This window comes from Pinus tabuliformis, chromosome 3_2 (assembly GCF_031772625.1).
Source record: "Pinus tabuliformis cultivar Carrire ecotype Pingquan chromosome 3_2, CPIR1, whole genome shotgun sequence".
Classification (NCBI taxonomy): domain Eukaryota; kingdom Viridiplantae; phylum Streptophyta; class Pinopsida; order Pinales; family Pinaceae; genus Pinus; species Pinus tabuliformis.
Window position 1 is genome coordinate 783909537 of NC_142302.1, and position 5555 is coordinate 783915091.

The following is a 5555-nucleotide window of genomic DNA, read 5'->3' on the forward strand; positions in this document are numbered from 1 at the left end:
ATAAACTATCATCAATCCAAAGCATCCTATCTCTTATTCATAACTATCTTTACACACTTTTCTCTCAATATAACCATAACTTTCACCGTCCTATCATTCATAAGTGTACTCTGCCTCCCTTACTGATATATTGTTCACTCCCTTGCCTTGCCATCAACACCACCCCTTTCATATGCTTTATGGTTATGGAACCCATTTTCCAATTGGAGGGGGGGAATGTATGCATTATGGAATTGCATGCGATATGATTACTACACTTTGCCATACCTTGTTGATTTGACAACATATTAGTATTGCATGTATACATACGTTTTTCTAATTGCAATTTTGCATGCATCTTATCTGTTGCTATTCAAAGCTAACACTATGGATTCAAGCACATTGTATGCAAAATAGTGTTTTGTTTACAAAAGAACAACAAGTATGGGCAGAATTCTATTCGTAGCATGACCACACTATTGCACTTCACAGTAGAGGCTCGCGAACGTGAACAATTCTTCAGACATGATGTGCTTCCCTGGATTCCACCTTTTGCATCACTTTCAGCACCAACTCTGTCTACATCAGCTTCAACAACTGCCAGTCCATATATGTCATTCCACATTTTTTTGGAGGTAAAACTTGAGGTAAAATCGCATAGTTTTCTAATTTATTATGAATTTAGGAGAATTTAATGAAAATCTATTTTGAGCATTATTTGTCATCTTTCATTCCACATCTTTACCACTTCCCCTTTTTCAGCAGCATATCATTTTCGAGTGTGGGGGAGTGTTCCTTTTATTCATTTCTTTCTTATAACCACGTCATTCATATTCTTTATCATCCATTGCTATTCTTATTCACTCTCAACACCTCCCTTATTTCATGTTGTTTTACAACAAGCATCGAATTCAACAGCTGGTAGAAACCACCTCCATTTGTTTTCTAGCATCGCATGAGGACATGCTAATTTTTCAGAGAGGGGGAGGAATTGCTATGCATGATGGATGTTTTCCACTTTCTTCCTTATTTAAGGCATACAATTTCATTTTTACACAGTGCAGAAATTGATTTCCACATATTTTTTAAAACTATGAACTCAATCCTTGTAATTTTTGGAAAACACATACGTATCATTAATACAAATCCACACAATTTCAAGAAATATTGGTTCATAAAATTTCGGAAATCATGCACTCTCACCTACAGCCATTTTGTTTATATCTCATGATCCATGCATCAAAACAATCTGATTTTTGGATCATAAAGGCATTCATATATTCTAAATTTACTTGCCAAATTTCAACAAAAGCTGGTTTGTAGTTTTTGGGGAAAATGGTTAATGAAGTTTGTTGCTATCTATGTCATATTTTGCTGCAACCTCATACATATAGTTGAATGTCAATGTAAAAATTGTTATGCCTTTATCAATATTACTAAAAGTGAATATTCATTAATTAACGAAGCATTCATTTATTCTCAAATTTTTATTGTTTGGTTAACACATGGTTTTTGTCTTTGGGTTGCATGAGGACATGCAATATATTCAGTTTTCGTTGCATGAGGACATGCAACATATTGAGTGCGGGGGTATGTTGGGTCGTTAATATGCCATTGTTATCGTCACTTGTGAACGTTTATTCCACTCATTTCTACCATTCTTCATCATGTCAGTTATTATAATTTATTATATAAATCCATTTTATGATGATTTATGCTCTTACATTATTTATTCTCCTTTATTTCTAATAAATTGATGATTATGCATTATTTTACCAATGATAGTTCTAATAATTTGGTTGTAACATTATTTACCATTTTTAGCCTCCAAGGTAACTTCCAGATTGAAGATTTGATTTTTAAATCTGCCAACTCATAAATTCGCTGGTTTAAGGAGTGACAGTTTTTCGGTTGCGATTCTAAGCAAATGAAGACGAATTTGGAAAATCTGAAACATGGGTTTTGTCCAGAACGGGCCCAATTAACTTTAGTGAAAAACGGTTTGCCCAAATTTGGCTTGTACAGGGCGAAACACAGGGTTCTTTGGGCATGATTTTCTCAGATTTGCAGTTGCGGCCGTCCTCCAAATCTCAGCTGCAAACCCAAATTCGTCTTGCTTTTGTTGAAGAGATAAAGGGAAATATATTTTCTTGTTGATCATCTGGTTAGAATCAACCTAAATTTGTAAAACAAATCATGATTGTAATTATCTATGCTCTGATCCTTCTCTATTTAAATGAAACCAAAGATCAGAGGAGAGAGGACTGTTTTTGTAATTTTACAATTTCAGAATAAACTTTGATCATTGAGACCTGATTTTGTTATACTTTTGTGGATGCAATTAATATAGAAGACTTGGTGTTCATTCCGTCTCTGCGTCTGGAGTAATCTAAGGCGGTGCACCATCGGCAGCTAAGGGCCCGGCTCCGAAGGACACTTGCCTTTGTATCATTATACGGTGATCTGCGTGTGGATTGTTTATCTTTATTACGTAGTAATCTGATACATCTTTTATGTGATATGCTATGCTTCGTTATAACTGATATCTGAATGAGTTCTTTATCTCATGTCTCTGCATTGCATAAGTGGATCTATTCGAATTGCATCTTTCAGCTATTTCTGTAGCGGAATGTTGGTATGAATGTTATTGTTATCAGATCCATGTGAAATAGTATTTGTAAGACTTGAAAGCAATATTACTTCGTTCAGAAACATAGTCATATCATCCATTACTCTCAGATTGCTGTAGTAGTAGAGAACGTGTACATACGGTTGAGGATTGTTGTTCTATTAGTGTGTTTTGTATATATGATAACTGTTGTTCCATAATTCATTTGTAAATATCTTCTCGTAAAGTAAAGATCATTGGAATTGCTTTTGCCGATTGTTATTTGATTGCGGAATGAGAGTTCAGTTCTAACTCGTGAGATTTAGTTCTTTTAATTGTTGTTTCATTTACTGTCCATTTCATTTCATGCTGCTTTTTGCCATTCCTTTTACTTTCATTTATTGCTTTGGTGTGAGAGAAGGTCCAAGGCTGTCGTGAGCCTCGGCAAATGCTACCACGCTCCCTGATCCATAGTGCATGCTCTAATTCCTTTTGCATCAATTTCTAGAGGACTGAGTTATTGGTACTATATCCTCGATTGATGGTTGTTTGAATGAATGATTTAGTTTAGAACATTTCAGTTTCTTGTTGTTCCAATTAGATTTTGTTTCAAGTATTCATTTACTTTTGGGTTTTAAGCACTATACTACTAAACATTACTCTTAAGTAAATAGCTGCCTCAGACAGAGTACACTCTTGAAATAAAAAGTCGTCCCTGGGTTGATAATTAATGTGAAGGTAATTAGGAGTTCACAAGACACCTTTTTATCGCTCCACAAAGGCTGCAACACAACCCTTGCCAACATCTCCAAACCCACAAACAAAAACAACCTTACCAGTAATCATGACATATGTGACTCTCATAAGACTATCTAGGAGAGAGTGTCTACATCCATACAAGTTGTGAAAATGCAAAAGAAGAAAGAGAATCAGAATCAATACATACTGCATGTCAAATAGAAAAAATTTGAAGAAAAAAAGATCAGAGAAATCTGGCCCTGGATCTATAATTCAGAATAATTCAAAACTTTGATACAAGTCCAATCAGCTTTCAAAAACTTTGCTAATATTAACCCATCATAACCAGATAACTGAATATATGTAAAGGTCCTTGATTTTAAATATGAAGATGCTTCTACACCCACCTTGAACTCACATTGATTCAACACCTTGAAAATTGATTTTTCTTTTAATGTAGTGGAAGCTAGCAAGTCCTAAAATGTAATGCAATGCAAGCTAACTATAACAAAGGCATCATGATGTGATCTCAATGACACCAAAGAATCAAGGCAATTGACAAGAGCAATGCAACTCATAACATCATGAATGCGACCAAAATTTCCCCAAGTCCATATCAGATCCAACATCAGGAAGCTGGTATCGCACGATTAAGATTAGAATTTAGATGGAGATACATCCTAATGCTCTAAACATATATAAGATAACATTGTTGAAACTTATAAATATCGTTATAAAATTTACCATATTATACTATAAATATGTATAACAGTTTGATGATGAGATCCTAACTGCTTTAAAACAACCACAAAACTTATTGCTAGAACCAAAAACACAACAGCTAATCAAGATTCCACATCTCAAACACCCTCACAAGATCTAAACAACAACAAAACCACCAGAAAAGTGTGATTTCAAAAAAAATAAAAATAAAAATTGAAATCCAAACTGCAACACCAAGACAAGATCCTACTTCAAAGCACCCTCACCAGATCTCAAAAATCACGCATCTACCTGAAAACATCTATTAAAAAATAGCAAACGACGAAGAAATGACACAAGAATCCAAATCCAAATCACAACATATAAGAAATATCCCATTTGAAAAACTCTAGACGTGATCTCAACATCCCCACCATGCCCACTTGAAAAAATCTATTAAAAAAAAAATATGTTTATGAAAAAGCATAGGAGCATGGCTATAACATTAATTGGGGAAATTAGACACTCCTTTGACATGCATGATCCACTCCGCCATATGTTGCATGAGTTTTAATGTAATGGGGCTAGGTATAGGGAATGGGGATTTTTGGCAAATAACAATCGATCATACACAACAATATAATCAAAGGATTGGTATTCATGAGCAATCTAATATGTACAAGCAATGGTTGCAGGGCATTAGAAATATTTACCTAGTTTTTAAAGGAGCAAGATGTGACAAAACTTGGGTGGCTAGTTGCACAACCCAAGTTCATCAGACGTCCCTCTGCCACTAGTGGTGTCAAGGAACACCCACCTATCAGTATGAGGCTTGATGGTAATTTTCTTAACACTAGGGAATGTTTCAAGGCCTTGCATATAAATCTCATTGTCAAAGTGATCGATGTTACAAACAATGACATTTTTCTTCATTTTCATCATGTGAGCTACCATGATGATGTCCTTGTTGCCAGTGGTTGTCACAAAGATATCAACAGTGCTAACTACATCCTCAAGGGTGAGAACAGGAAGGCCTTCCATAAGCACTTGTAGGGCACAGATAGGATCAATCTCTACAAAAATGACCCTAGCTCCAGCGACTTTTAAGGCTACAGCACAACCCGTGGCAACATCTCCAAACCCATAAACAACATCAACATTACCACCAATCATGAAATTTGTTTCTCTCATAAGACCGTCTAGGAGAGAGTGCCTATATCCATACAAGTTGTCAAACTACAAAAGAAGAAAGAGAATCAGAATCAAAACAAAATGCATCTCAAATAGAAAACTTTTGAAGAAAAGAACATCTGAGAAATCTACCCATGGATCTATGATTCACAATAATTCAAAACTTCAATACAAGTCCAATTAGCTTTCAAAATGATTCAGATTTAAACAGGAACACAATAAATTACAGATATAACCATACATATAGAGTTGTAGCAAAAATAATACTTCATTTCATTATTGTAAAATACTGAAATATGCTTACAAACAGAAATGGAAAAAAATGAGCTAGGGCGAT

At 34.8% G+C, this 5555-nt stretch overlaps 1 pseudogene; it reads right to left on the reverse strand.

The window, feature by feature from the left end:
- Positions 1 to 4780: 4780 nt before the first annotated feature.
- Positions 4781 to 5218, reverse strand: LOC149182951 (adenosylhomocysteinase pseudogene; annotated as a pseudogene).
- Between the last annotated feature and the right edge of the window lie 337 nt (positions 5219 to 5555).